General features: G+C 36.8%; 1 long non-coding RNA gene across 11 annotated transcripts in view; it reads right to left on the bottom strand.

Annotated features, from left to right (window-relative positions):
• The window catches only part of LOC144288632 (uncharacterized), a 55,545-nt gene extending 31,261 nt beyond the window's left edge, over window positions 1–24,284 (bottom strand). For 5 of the 11 annotated variants that reach the window (XR_013356583.1, XR_013356584.1, XR_013356581.1 and 2 more), the window contains exons 1-5: window positions 24,161–24,284; window positions 23,597–23,722; window positions 20,951–21,026; window positions 11,213–11,413; window positions 8,083–8,257 (exon numbers count right to left, since the gene is read on the bottom strand). This is a non-coding gene — a long non-coding RNA (uncharacterized LOC144288632). Of the gene's footprint in view, window positions 1–3,642; window positions 4,200–5,826; window positions 6,275–8,082; window positions 8,258–11,212; window positions 11,414–20,950; window positions 21,027–23,596; window positions 23,723–24,160 lie in introns of those variants that run through there. The other 6 variants (XR_013356582.1, XR_013356587.1, XR_013356591.1 and 3 more) reach the window with 4 other exon arrangements.
• Window positions 24,285–25,957: the final 1,673 nt, after the last annotated feature.

Raw genomic sequence — 25,957 nt, 5'->3', positions numbered from 1 at the left:
TAGGGCCTGTGGATTGAAAACTATAATTCCAGGAATTTAGGCTATTCTTTAACAAGCCTGACATGGGAAGAATGAAAGACCCCTACACCAAATTCAGTGCTTCTAGTTTTGAGAGCACTCTAAAGGATTTCTTAATTTCAGTGCCATAAACAATTCATGCCAGATGGTTAGCCAGTATATTAAAGGGAAGAAATTACATTGGAGGAATGAAAGATAGTATGTCAATTAGAAAGAGACTTTAAAATAAATACTTAAAAAAATAGTTAAAGAGATCATGGGATGCATAAGGCAAATTTTAGATTATATGAAAAAAACAACAGGCAAGTTTGAATAAGAAACAGATGGAAATTCTAGAGACAAAAATATGGTCATTGAAAAAGAATTTAAAAATATTCAATAGCTAGATTCGAAAAGAGCTTACATACAGTTGAATGTGGACTTAGTGAAATGAAATATGGATCTGAGAAAATAAATCAAATGCAGCTCAGAAAGGAAACAAGAGGCTTAAATATGAAGGAGAAGGTAAGAGCCATGGAGAAATGAAAGGGTTCAATTTATAGAATAGTAGTTCCACAGGGCAACACTCCAGGACATAGGTTAGAGCCACAGTGAAATAAGTTATGACTGATAATGTTCCATAATTGAAGAAACACATGAGCTCTCAGAGTGAAGAAACATACAGAGTCCTAAAAAGGATAAGTAAAAACAAATTCTCATTGATTTGCATCACAGTCAAGCTGGAGAAAACCTAGGAAAATGAGAAAATTTTACAGGCTACCAGAGAGAAAAGGAGGTCTGTAAAGAAATCATCATCAGAATTATTGCAGACTTCTCATCAGCAACAATAGATGTTATAGGACAATAGAATAGCATCTCCGTTGTACCATGAGGAAACAGTTACAAGGAAATAACTGTTGGTGTAGAATTCCATGCTTATCTAAACTGTGGTCCCACAAAGTGAGAGCAAAATCAGATATTTTCAGTAGCTTACTAAGTGCATGCACTATCCGTGGACCCTCCTTTTATAGAATTATTAAAGATTACTCTTCAGCAAGAATGAAAATGAACCCAAAAGCAAGGTGTTGGGATGCAATCAACAATAATCTGAAGGAAAGGAAAGACTGAAAATACAGTTAAGTATAGAATATTTAAAATAGATTTTACTTATTTATTCATGAGAGACACAGAGAGGGAGAGAGAGGCAGACACAGGCAGAGGGAGAAACAGGCTCTATGCAGGGAGCCCAATGCGGGACTCGATCCTGGGACTCCAGGGTCATGCCCTGGGCCAAAGGCAGGCGCTAAACCACTGAGCCAACCAGGGATCCCCCTAAGTATAGTTTAAGCAGTTTTTAAAACACAGAAGAAGTTGGCAGAAAGGCATTGATAAAGATAAAAGCTGAATATAATAAAATAGTAAACAAGGAACAGTGGAAAAGAAAAATAAAACAAAAAAATTTAAACTACAAAGGAAAGTAAAGTAAATATGTGACAGATTTTAAATCAGAAGAGGAAGAAGCAGGAGAAGAGGAGAAGACTCAAGCAAATAATCAAAACCAATCGGAAAGTTCATTAGATGAGTATCTGCCGTTAAAAGCCACATAGTGATCTAGGTTTCCAGGAATATAATGTTCCTAAATCACTTGACTATCCCCGGTTAGATGAAGGGATGGAAAACTTCCTAAACCATTTTCAGAAGCTCATGTAACAAAAATATTAAAATTTGATAAAAATAAATCTAACATGAACACTAGAGAGTGAATACACTTGTTAATATCAATGTTAGCAATTATAAATAAAGTATTTCCAAAGTGAATAGAGTAGTCTATCAAAATAATAATACATCATAGTTAGATAGGCTTTGTTCTAGAAGGAATAGCTTAATGTTAGGATCTCCATTCATTAAATCAATAGATCAAAGAAAACAACATATAATCATAACAATAGATGCTGTATATAACCATTTAAAATATTTAACACCTATCACTGATTTAAAAATCCAAGAAAACGGAAAATACTGGGAAACTTCTTTTACCTTGTGAAGAATATTTATTCAAAACAGTATCTCACAGTACATGGTGGCATTCCCATTAAAATCAAGATTAAGCAAAAATTCTTACTATTTCTACTATTAATGAGCATTTTTGTGAAGTATAGCCAATGCAATAGATATGAAACAGAAGTCAACAGAAGTCTTATAAGGGAAGATATGGAATAATCATTACTTATAGATGATGTGACCTTCTATCAAAAGCATTAATGAGACTGTTCTGAACTAATTTATTTAATAATGTACAAGCTAAAAAATTAAATAAAACAATTTTTCTCTATGCCATTGATCATCAGTAGAAAATACCTTGGAAAAATGGTTGTGCTTCAAATAGCGGAAATAAAAAGTACGTAGGGAAAGCACTAACACAGAATGTTTCATATCTATATGGGGAAAAAAAATCCCACCTGAATTGGATTTACTTCTCTGAGGTACATGAAGCAAGTAGGAAAGCCTTAATATTATAAGATGGAAAATCTCACTCAAATTAAGGTATATGTTTGCCACAACTTCAAATGAAAATCTATAAGATTTCTAGAAGTGACAGGTGGATCTGATTAATAAAATGCTATTTAAAATAGCATAAAAGAATAAATAAGTACTGGCTGTCAATAGTATTTTGGTGGTATGCAGTAATATACAATATCTCAGTAATCCTCTTGAAATTTTAGGTTTAAACTTAGACCTAGAAAGGTTGATTAATTTTCAAAGGGCCACACCACTGGGTGGAATTGGTACTCCAACATGGGTCTGAAGGTCTTACTTCAGAAACTGAGATTTTTAATATCCATGTTATATATTACAAGTGCAACAGCCATTTAAATTTCTTGTATTACAAAACATGTCTAGAGCTTATTTGAGGAAGAAGCAGTTTCCACTATGTTACTCACATTCCATTTAAAGCCTATTCAAAAAGGGATACTCAAAGTCTTTCTTTACCTACGCTTAAAATAGTAGTCTATGGAAAGCTGTTCAGGATATATGGTTAAGTGAAAAAAACAAAACAAAATAAAACACACATTGCAAAGCAGAATGATCCACTTTTGTTCAAAAAATATCCTTTTATGTCCATATATCTGTGTGTGTGTGTGTATGGCAGGATATTAATATACATAAATGTATATGATAGGGTATTTATATATATAAAATATCCTCTTATATCCATATATGTGTGTGTGTGTATGGCAGGATATTAATACCCATAATGTATATGGTAGGACATTTATCTATATAAAATATCCTTTTATATATATGGTAGGATATTAATACCCTAAAATATTAGCAGTGGCTAAACTCAGAATAATTTTTATTCTTTTTGTTTGTCTGTATTTTCTCCAGTCAGTTCTTTTAAAAGTTCTAACATTCCCCCCTCCCCTGAAAACCTCAGCTCTTGTGAAGCTGAAAAACAGGAAGCTAGATTTGTTCCCCAATTCAGGTTCATAGTGAAAAATTAAGCCAGGATTTTTTTTTTTATCTGCAGCCTAAATAAAGCTAGTCATATTAATAGTTATTTTGAGGAAAACGGTCAAGGTCAATTGGCTTGACCTTTAGCCATTATTGAAGTGCAAGGTGGAAAGAAACAATGATTTTCGTATGGTCATCAGGTGACATGGCACCACGCATTTATTTCAGAAATGGGTCCTGTCCACAGGCGAGGCTCTGAGGACAAATCCTGGTAACATCAGAATGCTGTCCTGCTTGGGCAGGTGGCCCAGCCCCTCCCACGCTCCTTTTGCGGATGCCCGCTGGCTGGGGCGCGAAGGGACACAGGACAGCTCCACTAACAAGCAGCCTTCCTTCCAGAGACATGTGCCTGGTTGTTCCAGAATGCCCAGTGATTCTTGTTGTCACCGTGTGGCTCTCCATGTTAACACGCATCTTAGCAAGACCTTAAAATCCCGACTTCGGAGCAGCTACATTTCAGCTCACTCTCAGTATTTTCCTTTTTGTTTGTTAGCTATAAAACCGAACAAATGGGACTGAGGGATGATGGCACGGCTCCAAATCAGAGTGAAACGCATCCCGAGTTGGCCCTTTGCCCAAAGGTATAATTTTCAGCTGTGAGTTGCCCTTAATTCTGAAAATCATCTTTGTAGCTTCAGATTTTCCAGCGGAGTAGAAGCATTGTGTCTGCTGTCCAGGCAACCAGCCTTCAAACACAAAAACAAAAACAATATTTTGCTTTCTCTTTGCATCGAATCAGACTTCTTTAGCTAGAGGATTCAACACATGAAGAATATTCCAGTGTAAATGCTGTAAATATTCTGTGCTTGCAGGCCATAAATAACAGCCTGCTGATTTCCTTAGGTTATTTGATCTTGGAACAGATCATTCTTCCGAGTTTGATACCTGAGATATTTTAAAACTAGATTTTTCTGCCTTTATGAATAGTAAAAGTACTTAGCATTGGTTTCAATTATGTTGGGGTAAACAACAAATTATCCTGTGATTAAGGGTAACAATTGACAATATGTGTATTTAGTAAACACAAATGCCAGTATGTACAACACGTCAACAGTATGCCAGGGCTCTGTATACTATAACACTAGTGAGCAGAAGGACTCTTCAAACAGCAAGTTGATATTTGTTTTTATTGTTCAATAAATAAAGTCTTTTTATATGTCTCAAACTCCATCAGGCAAAGGACTTGTGTCCTATATATCTTATATCCCCCAAATTGAAGAGCAAATGTACACAAAGAGAATTACATGACCTTTCTTAGTTTTGCAACAAATACATACCAAGTTTTCTAATACCCAAGTAAAACAATTAAACCTTCTCAGAATACACAGTAACTGCCAACAGTCTGACACTTATTTGCTGCATGTACCAAAGCAAGCTCTCTGAGATTCAATTTTCTTATCAAAAAACATACAGAACTCTTCTTTCTCTTTTTGGCAAGGCTGTTGTGGGAGCCATGAGATAATCATGTGAATAGGTCTAGCACAGGACCTGACAAAATTTAAGAGTTTAATTACTGTTTTTTTTTTCTTCAGATTATGGAACGAGTATAAGCTTATTATAGAAAATTGAAAAAAAATGAAAGTATAAAAAAATCACCGCTGTCACATCATCTCGTTTTTTTTTCTGGCCCTTTTTCTATCATAGTTTTTGTAGTTGAGGTAATGCTCACTATAAAATTTTACATTCTGCCTTAATTCAATTTACTTTATAACATCAGCATTCTCTCGTGTTATTACAAGCTCTTCGTAAACAACAGTTTTAGTGTCTGCATGGTATTCCATCCTGTCATTTACTAGCCATTTCTCTATTATCATGTAGGTTGTTTTTAGTGTTTTGTATGGTAGACAGTGCCATGATAAACACCTTTGTTTCTAACTTTTGTATTTCAGATGATTCCCTCAGAATAGGATATATTTCTCCCATCTGTTCTTTGTTCCATATTTCCACCTTTTCTGCCTTCTTTTGATTAATGATTTTTTATGATTCCATTTTATCTGTTTTATTGGCTCATTTACTATACTTCTGTTTGTTTTAGTGGTTGCTTTAGTATTTATAGTATACATCTTTAACTTAGCACAGTCTACCTTCAAGTAAATATTATGTTACTTTATATATAGAATAAGAACTTTACAATTGTATATATTTACCTCTCCCTCCTCTCCTGTGTGCTATATTTGTTTTATACCTTTCTTATATCCAGGTTATAAATATTATGATGCATTGTCTTTATTTTTTGCTCTAAACAATAAAGTGTCTTTTAGAGATATTTTATATAAGTAACAATAAATAGTTTATATTTAGTCACATATTTACTATTTCTGATGCTCTTTACTCCTTTGTGTAGCTCCAGATTTCCACTGGATCTCATTGATCATTTTCCTTCTGCCTAAAGGTCTTCCTTTCAGATTTCTAGTAGTGCAGATCTGAGGATGATGATTTCTCAGTTTTTGTATGTCTGCAGAAGCCTTTATTTCTCCCTTCACTATTGGCAGATTTTTTTTTTTAGCTGGGTATAGAATTCCAGATTGACAGTTTTTTTCCTTGCAGTATGTTAAAAACATTGTTCTACTGACTCTGGTTTGCATTGTTTCTGACAAGACATTTGGTGTCATTCTTATCTATTTTATTCTATATTTTGTGAGTTTTTCTCCTACTCTTTATATTTCTTTTTCTTTGGTTTCAGGCAGTTTGAATATGATATCACTTGATGTAGTTTTCTTCAGGTTTCTGGTGCCTGGAATTTTCTGAGCTTCTTGGGCTCCTTTGAAGAAAAGAGGATAAATCACACCAACCTTTTGCCTAGCAAAATACTTTGCACCCAGTAGGCATGCAGTGATGGTGGAAGGAATTATGGATGAATAGGATCTTGAGCATACTGATAATACTATTAATTGTAAGATAAAGGCAATACTTCTAGGTATACACATAGAAAAAAAGAGAAAGAGAGAGAACACATAATTTAGCTAAAAGTGAATACTGGAAAATCTGCATATTTACATAAATATTATTGAGTAGCTTTGATTCAATGAAATATCCATTTTATTGGGAGAGAGCAATATATTAGGTTTTTGGCAGAAATGGGATATGATGAGTCATGAATTTAGTGAAGACATTGGGAAGAATGTTAAGTAAGGAGCCTGGTGCATGTTTACATGCTTCAGGCTATAAACTTTGTGTGAACCCAGAACACAGATAAAGTTTGGGGCAGTGCAGCAGATGCAGCTAACACTGATATTCTGTAGGCATCATTTCCTATCTCAATTCTAGAACACTGACCCATAACCATGATATTACAATGGACAGAACCATGTACAAATGAATTAGATAGTCATTAGTGATAGAGAAACACGTAATCTTCCTGCTTTGTCTTGGGAAAACGTCTTGGGAGTCATCAGCAGGGTGGTAATGTGCAAAGGAGAAAAGACAAAGACAAGAGCATGAGATTGGTCTTGGGTCAGAAATAAAGAGATTTTACTGGATAGGCAAGCATGTGAACTCGTTGATTCCATAGTGATTTGTTTCTCTGAATGTATTGTTCTCTAAGTGTTTGTTTTTCCTGATGGTATCACAGTCAATGTTTTCATGAATTCAGATCTCCTCCTTGGTTCTTTCACTGGCCATAACTGATTAAAAGCAAATACCAGGCTTGAGAGATAGTAAGGGCTCATACTTCTTGTGTGGCAGATTTTAAGGATTGGATTGGGGGTCTAGAAATTTTGATAGTTTGCTATCTTGGTGGTTGGTTTCATCCTTTACTGCTAAGGGGCCGAGACAGCAAGAAGGGAGCTAACAAATCTTTTATGCATAGAAAGTAATTATAAATACTCAAATAATATTTATGTAGTGACAAGCATGACAATTGATTAATTTTAGTATAAAGACTAAATACTTCACTGTTTGAATGATAGCATTGACATTTCTGCTGCTTTAAGTAACATATGATGAGAATATATACAAAGAAGATAAATATATAACTCTGGTAGAAAAAAATAGAACAGACATAGAAGCTGGGGCACGTCTCTTTCAATCAAATATTTCAGTCAGTATACAGTTGTGTATATATTTGTTTAAATGTAATTGAGAGTAGAAAGATCATTATCTATTTCATTCAGAAGGTGCTATTTTTGCAACCCAAATATCAAGAAAATAATTTTTTAATATATATAAACCAAATCCAGTTTTAATATATATGAACCAAATCCACTTAGTTTAGTTATGTTGCCCTTGTTAACATGGGCAAAATAACAAGTGCCCATGTTATTTTAATGCATTAAGATTTGATAAAATAAGACTTCTCTTGCTATTATATGATTAAGTCATTATGTGAACTTTTATTTGTTGCCTTGATCTCAATAAAATGCCCCAATGAAACAATAAGCATTTTATCTCAAAAATCAAGTTCATTAATTTCCTTTTTATTTTAAACATCTTACAAAGTATCTGAGATTCAAGAGGGGCAGAATAGTTACGGTATTCAGGAAGCCTCAAATCTACCATGAACATTTATCTTTTTAAAAAGTGGCCCTATGTATCACTATAACTGATAGAAGACAGGTTGGATATACTTACAACTGATTAGACTGGTGATTAGAGTGTTAGCCACAAGGAAATGTATAAAAGCATATAACTTTAGATGAAAAATTAAAGGTTGATCAACTTTGAATTGGCTTGCATTCAAACTCTGCTAGGTATTGGATAATGCAAACCCATCCCATCAGGTCTTCTTTTGAAAGGCTTAAACACCCTGTAATTTGAAAGAAATTAAAACTAGTCTGCATCCTGAGAAACTCTGAAATATATTTTCAGGTCCTCTGCTCTGTGCTTTCTATCTCAGCCTGGGAAGCAAAAGGACATAACTGCAGAGGCCCTGTTCTATGCCAGTACATATTCTTGGATATGCTTAAAAATAATTCCCTATTATTAAAGGTAGTCGTAGTATATTTTCCAACACCTGAGAGCATGGCAAATAAACCTAACTTAATCAATATACTTATTTGCCTCTTGGTAAACCCTATCTAGCAATATTTGTATAGGCTTCCTAAATAAGAAGTAGTCATTAATGATTTAACATAAATATAAATTTATATTTATTATATAAATATAACATAAACTGGAATTTATATTTATTATAATGTATATACGGAAACTTCTTGAAAATCGTTAAGTTAATTTGCCAGGAACCAAGAGCAATAATTATAGTAGGAAAAAGATAAAGGTATTCCCTGTTAAATTAAAAAAATTACAAGATGCCCATCATCATCATTATTTTTAAATATTCTGAAGGTTCAGGCAAATGTCACAATATGAGAAAACAAAATGAGCAGTATGTAAATATTGAAATACAGGAAGAACTCTTATTAACCATTGATATGATTGATTGTATACCTACAAAAGACAAGAGCATCAGTTATAAAACTATTAATAGAACTAAAAGAACTTATTAGATTGCAGGAGCACAGGAAACACACACAGAATCAGTAGTGTTCCCATTTGCTAGCTACAATTGGCAAAAAATTGAAGAAATGAAGAAATAAGGTCTCACTCAATGACTACAGAAACTATAAAGTACTTGGGAATATATTTAATAAAAAATCTACATAAAGAGAAATGTAGTGGAGTCATATCATATGCCTATCAATCATATACAAATTAAATTAAACTTCATGCTACACATGCTTCTTTTTAAAGATATGTATATTTCATACAATAAAGCTCCCAACTACAGGCCAAGTCCTTTCCTGGGTGTTTAACTTGAGAAACAGCAATCTGTTTCAATCCTAGAGGAAAAGCTGACTATGTTGTATTTATTGTAAGATATTACATCTGTGTATTGTTCTTCAGGGTCAATTAAAAGGATTTTCAAGAATAATTTTGACCATAAGCAATTGTCACCTTGATGCTGGTTTTGGAAATCAATCCTTATGTAAAATGAATCTCCACCATGGTACGTGGCTTTTCTGAAGGACATAGAGCAAGGCCAGGATAAATGGAGCCCGGGGTGCAATATTATTAAACATTTGGTTTTCTAATATCAAAATAAAATGTGAAGAAAAGTCAAAAGAAGCAGAAAACAGTCAAACTATGCTCCTTTACCCAAGTCATTTCTAAAGACATCCTAAGACAGAATGATTACAACTGCCAGACCTCTGCCCTTCTTTTCTTGTGTTCATCTTGGCTAATTGAGTTAGAGAATCTCCATTGTTTAGAAAACATGTCTGCTTCCAGACTGAGACAAGTCACTACGTTACAGTGTGAATAAGACTTCAGGTGGTAAAAATGAACCATGCTTGATTTCCTCTAACTGGGATGTGCATTTAGAATAGTAGAGCCTCAGTCTGTGTTCCAGGGTGTTGCTAATACGGTGCTTTGGTATATGAGCAATGGGAAAGATCACACAGATGTAAGAGCTCCCAAAGACAGGATAAAGTTAGGGAACTCCTAAGATGAAGTATGAGAAAAGTTAAAGCACTCCTGAGACTATGCTCTACCACTCTACCCACTTCTGTGGGATATTCGTATATTATGTTGGGAGAGGGGTGCTACCTGACTCCCTCTGTCTGTCTTCTCCCATGGGGATAACCCACGTCCCTGAAATTATTGTTTGTTGACAGTTGTCAACAAACTGAATGTGATGAATATGCCCTGGGAGGTATCCTCATTGGAGAAAGTGCATCCTGGCTAGACAGGAAACAATGTAATGCAAATGTTGATCTTTCCCAGATGAATATAGATATGTAATGCAATTACAACCAGAATCCCAACTGTCTTTTCTGTTTGCTTGTCTTTGGACCTGGACAAGCTGGTTCTAAATATTTGCCAGTTGTCAAGAGAATTTTAAAAAAGAACTAGTGGGAGGCATTTACTCTATCAGCTATAAATAAATACTAAAAATATTACAATAAAAATTCAATGGCACTGGGATAGGGATAGTAAATAAATTGTGAAAACAGTAGTAAATACTTAATGGGAATCTTTCAGCAAGAAATAATTTATTAGGCACAGGCTATGTACCAGTTGTTATGCTAAGTCACTGGTTCAAAAGCTGTGGACAATTTCCAGTCACTGCCATCATTTTATAGGATGAATATTTGCAAGTTACAAACATAGTTCATGGACAAAGATCCAAAGGTGCCGTGAGATGTAGGACAGAGGGATGGATCCTAGTGTGGAATCCATGAGAAGCTTCCCTGAGACTGTGATATTTTGGCTGAGTCATGAAGAATCCCTAAAGTTAAGCCAGGTTAAGGAGGCCAGTGGCAGGAAGACCTGGCTCTGTGGGAGAACCACCCCAGGTAGGAGGAGTCTGGTACATTTGAATATAGGGAAGGCTGGTGATTGGCATGAGAGAGGGGCCCAAAAAATGAATTTATTTAGGAGCCTAAGAGAGGCTGAGAGAACTTCTAGTTTTCCCATAAGAAAAATGGAAAGCCCTTGAGAGTTTTATATAAATTTTCTTGTCTTTCAGCTGACATTGATGTATCAATTTCAGTGCAATATCGATTGGTAAATGATTTTTCTGTATATCTGATACAGAATAACATTTTGATGGAAGTATCAGTAAATTTTGCTTATCAGGTAAAAAAGTACTTATGTATCTATATTATCAAATATTCCTCTTTTTTATATATTTTTCTTTTTCTGAGCTTACTGTTTCCTCTGCTTTCTTATTATTAGCTTTTATACGGTATATGTTTCTTACCATTTTTCCCCAAGGTATATGTGCATGTATTGTTATTTCCCTTTTTTCTTCTGTAGTTTTAAAGGACTGACCACTTTTCTCTGTTTCATTTATTTCTCCAAGTAGTTTTGATGCCTGGCTGGGGCCACAGTGAGGTGACTAAGAGACACTGAATGCAAAATTTAAGAGGATGCCCAAGACTCAAGATTTTAAAGTATGTTCCTGCAATAAATAAAAATGTCAAAATTAGTGCAAAAAGTCTACCATGAGCCATATATCAAAATTTTAAATAAACAGGAATCCAACCCTGCACTGCAACCTTGCTTCTCATTGGCCTCCCTCTAGCCCCAGCCCTGGTTCCAATAAAACAGTCAGCTAGCCTTTGAGCTATAATTTGCTGACTTAAGTTTTCAAGCAAATGGATTAGAATTTAATGGTGTTTTTGAACAAGAACTTAATAGTGTTTATAACACTGTCCTTCTCTTCACAAATAAAAGAACATGAATATGCTTGTATTTACCTTTTACCTGCCCTCCTTCCAATTGTTTTAATGACCCAGAATGTTAGGTTTTTTTTTTAAGATTTTATTTATTTATTCATGAGAGACACAGAGAGAGGCAGAGACATAGGCAGAAGGAGATGCAGGGTCCTCTCAGGGAGCCCTATGAGGGACTCAATCCCAGGACCCCAGGATCATGACCTGAGCCAAAGGCAGATGCTAAACCACTGAGCCACCCAAGCATCCCCAGAATGTTAGTTTCAATATACTTTGGACTTAATATCTTTTACTTTAAAGTTCTTGTCTAAATAGTAGCATTAAAGTTTACAACTCCATTAACTACCATTATTTAGGCTTAGTTATGTATTTTAATGGCTATCTTGCTCATCATTGTATCTTTACTTTCCCCTATTGAGCTCTGTATTCCGTCTTTTTTGTTTTTGTGGTTGGGGTGATTAACTAAATGATTTTCCCTGGGACTTCAAAGTTGTTGTTGTTTTTTTCCCCAGAAAATGGACGCAGGTGGTACATTTCCAGTCTTTGTCCACAGATGTCACACTTTCCTCCTCTTGTTTGAATGACAGTCTATTCTAAGGGAAAATTCATGTTTTATAACTTGTGAACATTTCTCTGTCTTCTAGTATTTAGTCCAATGCTCTTCTGGTTCCCTTGTCATTTATCCTTGGCATTTGGAAATGCCATTATGATACGGGTGAAGTGTAGTTTCAATATTTCTTCCCAGGACCTTTTAGATCTGATGACTCAAGTCTTTTGACATCTTCCTTTTTATTTTTGGACTTTGTTTCCCCTCTGCCCACTTAAATTCAGCCTTCTATAATTACGTAGATTATACAGTTTCCAACGTGTGCTTATTAGATGGCACCGGTCATGCACGTTGTCCATGACCATGCCTCTGCTTTCTGGCCTGGATCTGCCCTGGTGCATCAGGATTGGTCAGCTGACCTAGGTTGAGCCAACTGACATCCTTCCCCAGGATTTTTCTTTTTAACTAGAACTAAGGAGGAAGAAGTTAGTTCTCCTGAGTAGAAGAAGCAGACTATAAAGTTCTTGGCTAACTACTTTCTGCCATGTGGAGCATCCCCATTTGTGGTGAAAAGAGCAAAATTGCAGGAAGAAAGGAAAGGAGACGGTGATATTTGAAAAGTTGGTTCCTGATGCTTTGCTTTTAAGTCAAAGAGAATGACAAGGAGAGCACTGTTCATTTTAAATTACCAAATTGGCGCAAAAATGGAGGGACCAAGAAAATGGAGACAGGGAAGCAGAATATTCTCATAGTTCTCATGAGAGGTGATTAGAGCCCTTTTTGAGGTTTTAAAGGGATGAGTTGAAAACATAATTATGAGTTCGATTGATAGACCTGGTCCTAGATGGGTGTGAGACTGGGGAGAAAGGAGAGACTAGACTATGCCTAACCTCTCTTGTTGTGTGCCTGAAGGACACAAACGAAGATAAAATCAACACCATGTGTAATAATGAGGTTGAGAGAAGGAAGCCAGATACAAAGAAGCACTCCCTGTTTATATCAGTTCAATGCTAAGCAAAACCAATCTTTGATGTCTGAAATCAGTTTGGTTAGATGGGGTGTAGCAATTGTAATGGGCCATGAAGTGGCTTCTGGGGGGTGATCTGTTTCTTGATCTAAAGGCTGGTTACACGTGAATATTCATTTTATGAAAAATACATTGAACAGTACACATATGATATGGACATGTTTCTATGTGAATTTCACACTACAACACAAATGTCAAAAGCAAGGGTAGGAATCATTAGTGGTGAAGAGGATAATTTCTGTTTTGCACATTCTGAATTTGAGGTGTCCATAGGACAGTGGTTCTCAAAGTGTGGTCCCCAAAGGAATAGCGACATTACCTGGAAACTTGCTAGGAAAGCGTATCTTTGGGCTCCATCCGAGATGGAGATGTACTGAACCAAACATCCTTGGGGCAGGGCCCAGCAATCTGTTTGCACAACCTTCCAGGTGATCCTAACATATGCTAACATTTGAGAAAGAGTTCTGTAGGATACCTGGATGGATCTGTTGGGCAGAGAGCTAAGCATGAATCTGAAGTTATGTAGAAAATGGTTTGGGCTGAAGGTATGTATGGTTTTGTGGTTGCATTATTTAATTTAAATGATCCTTAAATCCATGAAAAATAGGCAAACTCCCTTCAGGACATACATGCAGTAAAAAGAAGAAGGGCTGAAAGAAGACTCATGGGAAAGCACAGCATTTCAGGGATAGGTAGGAAAAAAAGATACTGCTTGAAATGACAGCATATAAACACAAATATTATTCAGCTTTAAAAAATGTTGGAGATGAACATTCACATGGAAAGATTTCTGTGAAGTATTTTAAGTGAAAGAAGACAGACAATTAAAGGGCACAAAACTTAACAATCCCATAAGCATACACTGACTATCTCTGAAGTGTGCAATTCAAACTATATTTTTATTTTCTTCATTTTGCTTATCTGTTCTTTCTAGTTTTTTTCTAATGTGAAGATGTCTTGCATTTTGTAAATGACAAAGAAAAAGCCCAACAAAATTGTTTTTAAAAGATGAAAGATATCTTGTACACATGGAACTAGACAACACAGGCATGAAGAAAATGCAGTTTGGAGACTTGAAGAGTCTATGATAAGATGAAAAGCACAATTGCAAAATTTTAAACTGTAATCCAGACAGAGAATTGGGTACTTCAGAAAATTGAATTAGCACATTAGGAGATGAATTCAGTAAATTCTTTCAGAATGTGGAAGACAAAAGTAAGGAGAACATAAGAGGAATAAGACAGGATAGATGAGGTACAGTCCCAAGAGAGAGTTGTGCCTAGAATCCAGAGGTCAGCCCCGGCCCCCACTTCTCCCCAACTTTCCCCCACATGGTCGCTGGAATGACCTACTAGGCTTCTAAAATCAGACCAGGTCACCTCCTCTTAAATCCTTTCAGAGGCTTCCCATTGCGTTTCAGGTGAGATACACTATTCCCTCCTGGCAGCAGGACCCTGTCCACCCTGCCCTCTCCCCACCTCTGTCCTTCTGTCCTTAATTCTCCCTGCACTCCAGCTGCACTGGCCTTTCTGCACCTTCAGGGCCAAGCTGTTTTTCATCCCCAGGCTTTTGGGAATGCTAGCTATATTCTCATTTCTCTTCATCCTACAGGTCACAGCTTGAATTAAACTTCCTCAGTGAAGCATCCTCCCCATGCTGTGCTTTCCCTTCATCTTATGCAGCATAACACATAGTTGGAATTTATTCATGCATCTCCCCAGATAGGATAAGCTTAGTGAGGGCAGGGTCCACATCTAGTTTATTCACCTCTGTTATGCTGCATATAACACAGTTCCTAGCACACGGTAGGTGGGTGCTAGGTGAATATTTGTTCGTTCGTGATTGTCACAGTTGTGCTCCTACTGGTGTGTCTTTGTGGTTATTTTAAAGAGAAGTCAAAGTAGACTGGCCCTGCATCCATCCTTATGCCATTGTACACAGACACTGGCAGGCGTGGGTGCTTAATTGCAGCTCCTCCTCTTACATAAACTAATTTCTAGAAGTAAGCTAACCAAATCTTAGAAGCTGTGTTGTCCATTTGGAGTTTCCACGTGAGGTATCCAGATGGCCTGGAAGCATGAAAATGGCTTCAGAACCTGCCTTGCGTAATCTCAGTGAGTGGTTTATGCATGGATAGACTCCAGCTCAATAAATGGTAGGGGCTATCTTTTAATTATGTGGTTTTCATTCTGTCATCTAAAACACTGCTGTGCAAATTGTAGGTGTCTTATAAATGCTTATTGATTTAATTATCAGTTAATAGATGTGTTTTCTTGCAGAATGGTGGCTTAGTGTTTTTTTAATTTTTAGCAATCATTTCCTATTGCCACATGGACTTTTCTTTCCCACCAATCTGATTAACTCTTGAAATAGGAGGAGCTCTTTATTGAAAACAGTAATTGAAATCGCGCGATGCTTCCAAATGCCTCTAGCAATGTTGTGGGTTTATACTCTTTTTTCCTCATAATATTTGTATCAGTTATCTGTTGCTGCATTCCAGATTACCCCCAAATTTAGCAGCTTAAAACAACAAACTTCTACTATATCATAGCTTTTGTAGGTCAGGAACCCAGAACTGCTCAACTAGTCCTCTGGCTCTGAGTTTCTCATCAGGCTGTAGTCATCTTGAAACTTGATTCAGAGGAGACCCTCTTCCAAGAGCATCACTGGCTATTGGTGTGCCTCAGTTCCTCCCAGGCTGTTGGCTAGAGGCCTCAGTCCCCTGCCTTCGGGCCTTTCTGTAGGGCAGCTGAGGACATGGCAGCAGGCTTTTTCCAGATGGAGGGCAGGGAGAGAGGAGAGAGGATGGGAGAGTACTGGAGAGAAAAACTAGAGATAGTGAGTCAAAAGCCAGAGTCTTTGTGTTATCTAGTCTCAGAAATGATATTCTATCATTTTTGCCCTAATCTATCCATTAGAAGTGACTCACAAGGTCCAGCCCACACTCAAGGGGTGGGAATGACACAAGGGTGTGAAAACTAGGTAGTGAGGATATTTGGAGCTATCTCAGGCATTGCCCCACACAGGATTTTCTCTTATTATTTAATACCTAAAATCTCACCTTCTTTTCTTGTGGGAAATTAAAAGCATATAGACAAGTACAATAAAGAATCACATATCCAGCACCTAACTTTAACAACTGTTAACATGTTGCCATACTTGCTACATTAACTTTCTTATTTCTATTTACATATTTTTATGTTAGTTATGGATATCATGACATTTCACCCATAACTTCATAGGCATCTATAAAAAAGGATTCCATGTTTCTACCTAATCACAAAACCATAGTAACATCTGACAAGATTTAGCAATAATTCTATGATACAATGTAATACCCAGTCCATTTTCAAAATTTCAAAATTATCCCCAAAATGTCTTTTACAACTGGTTTGTCCAAGCCAGGCTTTTGGGACTCTCAAGTCTCTTTTAACTGAAAAGACCCTTGGCCCATAGCTCTGTATTAACTTGTTTTTCCCTGTAAAATTATTATTAGTTGTCTGCAGCTCAAGAAGAAATATAGTTTGAAAGAATTCAAATGGAAAATAATTCAGTGATTCCTAAGTATGTCATTTAAATGATAGATTTTGATTAAAACATTCTTCTAACTTATATATAGCATGAGATTTAAATATTCCTAATCCCAAACACCTTCAGAATAGCAGGAGACAGCTTTGACCCCAGCTGATGCAGACATTTAAGATTGTAACACAAGAGAAACTTGGATAGCAAATGGCCTCTATATACAGAAGTGGCATGGATGGGAGGAAGGAAGGGATAGGGCAAAAGATCTTCTTACTCTTATAAAAAATCAGAGTAATAATTACTTCTAACCGAGGTGAGTCAGAGGAAGTGCATTTTTAAGGAGCATATATCCTGGGAATCCAATCTCTAAGGATCCCTTATTTAACAAAGATCTAACTTTTAATTGTAATAGGAACTCCTTTCCTGAAAGATAAAAAGGACCTTAAAACACGTCAATGCCAATTATTCTTTAAATTCTATGCTGTTGTTTTAGTTTGTTCTATGATTTAGTCACATAAAGTAGAATAATTATAATTATTCTTATCAATTTTTAATGTTAGACATTCTAAAATTATTAGAATTCACATTACTACATTAAAATAGAAGAAATATGTGATCATCTCAATAAAAAGGAGAAAAAACAGTAACACCGATAACATTCAGTACCTTTTTATTTTTAAAAATCCATAGCAAACCAGGAAAAGCTTCAGAAACCTACGAAGAATATTTGTCCCAGGGTGCCTGGGTAGCTCAGTCAGTTAAGCATCTACCTTTGGCTCATGTCATTATTTGGCTCGGTCCTGGGATCGAGCCCCAAATCAGGCTGTCTGCTCAGTGGGGAGTCTGCTTCTCCCTCCCACTTTGCCCCTTCCCCCTGTTCATGTTCTCTCTTTCTCTCAAATAAATAAGATCTTAAAAAAAAAAAAAAGATCTTTTGTCCCAGACCTCAGCCAACATCATTCTTTATGAGAAAACTTTAAAAGAAGTCCCTTTATATCAGAGAAAGATAAGGATACCCATTCTCATGTTCTATTTTACCTTGTTTTGGAAAAAAAAAAACCTTGAAGTTATAAAGATTAGAAAAGAAGAAACAAAGGTGTCACCATTTGTAGATAATAGAATATTTCTAGAAAACCCTAAATAATCTACAAATTATTAGAAATCATAAGGAAATCTAAGTTGTTATATTTAAGATCAACATACAAAAACAATAAATGCCAAACATAGTTTAAAAATGCAAATAAAAAGCCTTATATTTATAACAACAAACCATAAAGAGCATAAGAATAAACCTAACAAAATATATGCAGACTTGTATAGAGAAAACTATAGGGGATCCCTGAGTAGCTCAGCAGTTTAGCTCCTGCCTTTGGCCCAGGGTGTGATCCTAGAGTCCTGGGATCAAGTCCCACGTTGGGCTCCCTGCATGGAGCCTGCTTTTCCCCCTCTGCCTGTGTCTCTGCCTCTCTCTCTCTCTGTGTCTCTCATGAATAAATAAATAAAATCTTAAAAAAAAAACCTATAAAACTTTGTTAAAAAGCACTCGAGAAGGCTGATAAATGGTAATGTAGTTCATGTTTACAGATAGCATAAGGCCAGTGTTGTAAAGATGTTAAATCTTTCCAAATAAATTCGATTAATTTCCAAATAAACCCTTAAGGGTATTTTTCATGGAGCCTGAGAAGAGGATTCTAAAATTTATGTGTAAGACCATAGATCCAAGAAGAATCAAAGTATTACAGAAAAGGAAATGAGAAGAAGAGCTTGCTGTACTTAGTATCACAGTTTAAGAAACTAAGTAGTTAAGACAGTATAGTATTGATGCAGGAATAAACTGATGATTGGAACAGAAGAGGGAGTACAGAAATAGGTATACTTTTATATAGAGAATTTTTATAGAAGACAGAAATGTTTTAGATAGTCGGGAAGAAAGGGCAGAGAATTCAGTTAATGTGTTAGGGGAACAAGTGGTTTTCTATATGGAAAAAAAATGAAGTTTAATCCTAACTCACACCATGTACAAAATTCAATTACTGAATTTAAATATGAAAGACACGATAAAAGCTTGAAAAAAAAGTAGTATTATCTTTTTGACTTCAGAATAAGGAATCTTGGACTTTTTTTAGATGAAGCACAAAATAGTATCAGTATTGAAAATTTAAATTGATTCATAAACACAATAAAGAAAATGAAAGACAAGTCACAAACTCAGAGGTACATAACACATTTAGTTACAAAGCAATGTTATATGTGTATGTATGTATGCCTACAAACCTGGAGAAAAATGGAACAGAAGACACTAAAGAACATTTCTTATTTCTAGTTTTATCATTGACAGAGATTTTAGAAATTTATGGATAAAATTCCTGTCAACTTGAACCTTACACTTTGACCCACCTTTTTTTAAATTTATTAGAATTCACATCAAAATATGTAACACAACCTTAAGCTTTCTAGATACTTGGCAATAACTTTCTTTATTGTGGAAATATATATACATCATATAGCATTTACACTTTAATCATTTTTGAGTGTATGGATTCAGTGCTCTTGAGTACTGTAGCCATTACCATGATCTATTTCTAGAACTTTTTCACTATTCCAAAGAGAAACTCTGTTCCCTTTAAGCAATAATTCCTCATTGCCCCTTTCTCCAGATCCTGGTACCCTCTCCTCTGATTTCTGCTTCTATGAATTCTCCTATTCTAGGTACTTCCTATAAGTGGAATCATGTATTCATCCTTCTGTGCCTGGCTTATTTACTTAGTGTAATATTTTCAAGGTGCACCCATGTTGTAGCATGTATCAAAATTTCATTCATTTTTATGGCTCCATAATATTCCATTATATGTGCATACAATATTGTGTTTATTCATTCATCTGTTGATGGACATTTGGGTTGTTTCCACCTTTTGGCTATTTTGAATAATGCTGCCATGAGCATTGGTGTTTGAGTCCCTGTTTTTACAATTCTTTTGGGTATTTACCTACGAGTGGAACTGGTGGATCATATGGTAATTTAATGTTTAGCTTTTTGAGGAACTGCCAAATGGTTTTCCATAAAGCCTGCACCATTTTATATTCCTACCAGCAATGCATGAGGGTTCCAGTTGGGATTATCTTTATGTGTCACCTTATCTGATTTTGAAATAAAAACAAAGCATGCGAAGCTTAGTTTTTACCTATAGGTGAAAAGCAATAGTTAAATAGAAAGCAAAACTACGAGATAATAAAACCTAAGATTTGTGGATTTCCTCTAGTTTGGCGGACTTTTCAGGAATCCGCAAGTGTTGTTGGCACAAGCTTCTTTGTCAGTAGGTAATGTGAAAATTGAATTTGTTGTTGGTGATAAAGTTCATGTCTGCTTTCTTTGGGGGGACATTGATTTGGGAATATAGTTTACTGTAACCTGGTAATTTCAGTAATGCAAATGCAACAAAATGTTACTTAAAAACAAAACATAAATTCAATCGGGGGTGGCAAGGCAATTAAGGGGAGCTCTCTCCATTTGGTTGTCCTTCTGGGGCATTATGGCAGCTGCAGCCAATATTGAACAGGGAGCTGCAGCTGTTTACAGATGCATTAGGAAAGAGAGGCTTTGGAACTCAGTTGCAGAATTTCTCCTGTGCAAAAGAAAGGCCAAAATTGTCAGAGAGGGAGCATATCTGAGGGATATAAGTAAATTTAATTTTCAGCAAGAGCACAAGGTGCTAATACTGAGCATTACAGTTGCAATAAATCAGAATCCTGGTTTTGGCTGGCCACAAGAAAGGTGAGTTCGGTTCAGAATATTTCCTGTAATCCAGTTACTCTGATACAGACCCACAAAAGCAATGTGTACCCATCTATTTTTCATTTAGAATATTTATATAGTTCATTCATGGCACAGGATTAGGAGTGTTTGGATTCTCTATTGGTTGCAAGGCTGTCCATTTCCAGAAGTACGTACCATGGTAAATGCAGTAATTATAGGAAAGTATGAAAACACCAAGTCTTCCAATATTTGATTATCCTTAACATAGAGCTTTGGTAATAAAAAAGAGTTTTGTTGAAAATAGTATAACTTCAAATTGGAATCATGAGACTTAAAAAGGGAACATTTTAGACTCAGGGCTCTTGGTTTTGACTTGTGCCTGGATGCTTAACAGGTGGTCTGCCACTTGCCTTATGACTCTGGTGACATCATCTCTTTGCCAAGATGTTGAAGCTGAACACACATCCAGCAGAACAGGAGCTACTTCTGTAATTCAACAAATTATATTTATCGTCTCATCTGGCTATACCCAGTTGCCCAGGAATATGACTTTTGGTCATTATTCTTCACCATATATGTGGTTGTCATGTAAAAAAGCCAAACAAAACAGTCACAAAATCAATTTGTTAGCAGGGCAGAGAGGGGGCTTCAAGGCATGGAGGAGGACCCCAATCCCCTTGGGAAAAAAGCAGAAAGGTCAATTTGGTTTATTAAAGAGCTGATCCTTTTAGGTTCAGGATATAATATACTTCCTTTAATGCCATCTAATAGGAAATCAGAAACAGTCCAAAAGCATAGTATTCCCTGAGGAGGAGTCAACACAAAATTAGTACCACCAGGCCAAACTCTTGTGCTTTCTGCTGCCTTAAGCACAGAATCCTGCAATGCAAATGTCATTTTTACTTCTTGGAATCAAATTTAAGGCCTGGTGTATGGAGGTGTTCTGGTAGGCACTTATATATATAAATAAAATAAAGACAAATAACATGTACTTCAGAATGACCTGGTAGATTTATGCCATAGCCTAAGAAGCACTGAGAAAAAAATAGATTTTTTCCCTGAAACAACACATCAATGAACACACACTAGTCAGGCACTTATTATTGTTCAGCATTCCTAAGAGTAAGTTTCCTGAGCAGATTCCTCAAAGGAGAAAGAGAAGGAGTTCCAAAGTAGGGGTCCCAGGACCGAAGCAAGCCAGAAAGGGGCTTACCTAAAGTAGGCCACCCAGTAAGGAGTGTGGTCAAAGACAAGTGTGATGAGAATCAAATCTCAAGGGTATAGGGAGAAGGGGCAATGATCTGAATTCGGGGGTCAACTGCTCCTGAAGAGTGGGAGTGCTAAAGGCCTATTGGCCTGGTACCTGCTGCATGGTAAGAAAGCAGGCACGATGTCTCCTGAGCACCATGCAGAGTGTGCCAATGGGGATGGGTACAGACATATGCAACACACAATCCTCGATCTCACATGACTTTCAGTATGGCTGAGCAGACCCCACCATCATATGGGAAGCAATCAGAAAACAGTTCGAAAGAGCAAATAATGATGGACTCAATAGTGGGCTCATTACTGTGTGAGGTTCAGAGAGGGTAGTCAGGGAAATCTTCACAGAGAAGGGAGCTAGAGCAGGCCTTGATGTGGTTAGGGGAAGAGGGAGGGATCTGGAGCAGCCCAGGCAAGATATTGCATGTGTGAAGACCCTGAGGGTGAAGGAACATGGTGGCTGCATGGATTATGGGAGGTTGACCCACAGCAAACGTGGCACTGCAGAGACCGCAGGAGACTGGCCCTGATGGAGCAAATGGTGCACCCTGAGAAAGCCAGTGTGAATCGGGGCTATCTGGAGAAGCCTGATGGCCAGCAAAGGATTGGATGAGGTAGGAAAGAGAGAGCCCTGGAAACAGTGTGTAGGGGACACTAGTCAGGAGGAGAACAGGGAAAGTGGGAGATGTAAGAGACAGAGTCTGAGGAAAGTATACAGAAGGCAGACGAAGTTGTCTAGCCATGAGGTCCAGTTTAGAACCCAGAAGCGGGACAATGGAGGAAATGATGAATGTTAGGACGTTTTTAGAAGAAAAATCAATAGGTTTTATATTTTGACTGTAGGTGATGTATAAAGAAGAGAAAAGTTGAGGAAAATTCAAGAATTTCATGTCTGTGTAAAAGAGAGGTCAGAGAAAGGAGACTTTCCACATGAACATGGTTTTGACCAAAAGGACTATACCGATGCTGAAGTGACATTTAAACAACCAAGTGGAAATGTCCAGTGAGCAGTCAGAAGGAAGGGGATAAAGCCAGGATAGGACTGGAATTACGGATTTGAGCCCACGCAAGGTAATTCTCAGCAATCTGTAGGTTCATATATTATAGTCCTGAGAGACACTACTTTCTGTTGTCTCATGTGGGATGTGAATTTGTGTCCTTGAATTAGCTGAGTACAGTTTTCCCTTTTCAGAAGAAACAGTAAAATAAAGCAATCTCTTTGGTCGCAGCATGGGGACGAGACAAACCAGTTGGCCCACAGTCTATAAATCCAGGGGTTGCCTTGGGTCAGCGGCTTCTTTGAGTCTCCTCAACCATTATTTGAAGGTGAAAGGAAACCCATCAGAATTCTCTTCAGTTTCCAAAGGACACTCCCGGAAGACTCAAAGTAAGGAGCCAGAAGTAGTTCTTTCCCACTGACGCCCATCCCTTGGTCTAGGTATCACTTCTGTTACTGAGGGGAACTCCTCTCATGGAAACAGGTTGCTTTGTTTCCTGAGTGTGGTGTTCTCATCAGACAAATCTGTTGTTTAGTGTATACAGGTTGATTTGGTGGAATGATATTTGCGCGTGGTGTTATGTAAATAGAGTTATGGCCCATCTTTCTGATACTAACATGGGCTATAATTAGGACCTATGTGTATGTAATGGAAAGGGGGGGTGGTGGTGGTGTGTGTGGTGTGTGCCCATGCGCATGTGCGTGCTGAGCGCAGGGGTAGAGAGATGTGTAAGGGAGCCCGCGTTCAAGTTCCTGATGTAAAGAAAGTCGCCAATTCACAGAGGAATTTGATTACCTCTATCCATTATACACGCGCAGTGAGTGAGCGTGCTACTCGCCATCTGTCATCCATTTCATTTGCATCGCCGGCACCTGGCCTGTTTGTCTGCTGCGCTCCCTTCTTCACCGAATTCTTAGGCTGCTTTAATAAAACACAGAAATGTTATTGTTAAAAACCAATTAATTTACAATCCTCTACAGAGATAGTATTACTTATAATTCAATTTGGCTTCTAATGATCTGCTTTCTTGCAAAATGACTTAATTCTTGTGTCAAAGATTAGTTATTAGATATTACCCTGCGTACCAGTCCTGTACTGCTGAGGTAGGCAAAGCAGCTTGGAATGTCCCTGGCCATTAATCAGAAGTCTGAAACATTTTCTTGTTTAACTCCTTCAAGAACCTGGTTGCAGGCATAATGCCCTTAACCCTTCCCTGACCAAAAGTGCGCTCCCTCCCCTGGGTTAGGTTTGGTGGGAGGAGATCTGGAATTTTCAGAGAAAGCTTTTCGGTCATTAAGCTGAAAACCTGGATAGGCATCTACAACGTGAGATTCTTTCCCCCTCCATATATCAGCATACATTTTTATTGTACCATCTCAGGCAGTTTGGTTTCCTCCCAGCTGTGTTGTGAATGAGGTACGCAAAGCTTGCCCCCCTCTTCCTCTAAATCTGGCCTTTAGGAGCCAAGGTGGCTGGGTTTCCCACACAATGACAGAGCTGGGTGTCATTTTGCTTATTATGACAGGATTATCCACACCCATCATGCAGGCCAACCTGCTCACACAGTGACAGTCTGGCAGCCCTCAGCCACCTTGTCCACACATTTCACCGATAGAATCACCAAACATATGGCTATAGCCAGCACATTCTAGAAACATCAGCTTGGGCTGAGGTATCTGAGAGAAAATTTATTCTTACAGATTAAAAAATCCTTAAAAGGCTTCAAAACAATTTGTTTTCAGTGTAACATTCTCAAGCTGTACATGTCTTTACTTTTTTAACCTTCTGATGTAACACAGAATTTGGTGTGGAAACTATTATTTCCTTTCTCAGTTCAATCTTAACAAACGCCAAATAACACATATCCTAACAGGGAGAATACGAATATATATATTATATATATAATATATGTTATATATATTATTATTCCATATATATTATATTACTATATTATAATATATATTATAATATATATTATTATAATGTTATTATATTATATATAAATATAATATATATTTAATATTTTCTTTTCCACAGGTATAGAATATAAAATTAAAATATATTTACATATCAAACTATGACTATAAAGACTAGGACCTGCCCCGAGAAACCTAATAAATTGCTATGAAAAATGTAAAGGCACGAAAGTAATCATTGAAGGTTAGTAATTACTAAGTGAAGATACTTCTCAAACTTCGAAAGGACTCAATGAGCTGAACTTGAAGCAGCCAGAGAATTAAATAATACAGATAGAAAGCAGAGCACCATTTTGCTGTAAAAGTGTGTGGAGGAGTCTTTTTGTGTGTGTGGTTTCGATGAACTAAAAAATCCAGCTACTTTCTACATTTACAAAATCTGTTGTTTAAACGATGCATTCATTCTGCTTATACTTTTTAGTTTTATGAGATGCAGTTGCTGCTGGTTCTGGAACATGTGCCCGTGTGAACACTGTGGGGTGGGGGAGCTAGAAAGGTAGTGGCAGTTCAGTTTGACTTCTTCTCTGGATCCTGCCACATTCAAAGCGTGAGGTGCTCATTATTTCACAAAAGCAGAGAAACCAGCTTTGCGACTGAGGCAGACGAAACTTGAACAGCTGTCTTATAAGAAGCATTTTCTTTTTTGTACATTATAATATCAAGGGAACTGTGCCTAGCTCCACATACTCTGTCTTACATAAAGCCTTTCTACAAAGGATCAAACATTGGTAAACTCCAAAAGATTATCTTATTTCAGCGATATGGCTCATCCTTAATGTTACTCTCTGATTACTCAATAAATTATAGGTATTATTTATTCTAAGTAGCTTGTCCTGTCTGTTCCCACACATTTTTTTACACACTTTTGCTTAAAAAAACTGAACACAAATGATCACAATATGAGGTTGCCCCAAACTTAGAGGATTTAAAAACCAAGGCTGAAAGGGCCAAAGGGAGAAAGCTATAGGGATAAAGATGGACAAATGGTCCCCAAATCTGTTCCCTGGTGATTTTGGCTCAGATTGATATGATTTAAAAACTTCATTGGGAATAACAGATAATTCATATCCCTGAATCACTGCTCTATATGCAAAGTAGGGATGGGAACCAAATGCCAAAATATGTCCCCAAAAAGAATAATCCCCAAATAACCCTGTTTTCCAAAGTTTATTCTTCAGAT

This window comes from Canis aureus, chromosome 18 (genome assembly GCF_053574225.1).
Source record: "Canis aureus isolate CA01 chromosome 18, VMU_Caureus_v.1.0, whole genome shotgun sequence".
NCBI lineage: Eukaryota > Metazoa > Chordata > Mammalia > Carnivora > Canidae > Canis > Canis aureus.
Note: the sequence above shows the minus strand (reverse complement) of the source record. Positions and strands in the feature narration are given on the sequence as shown.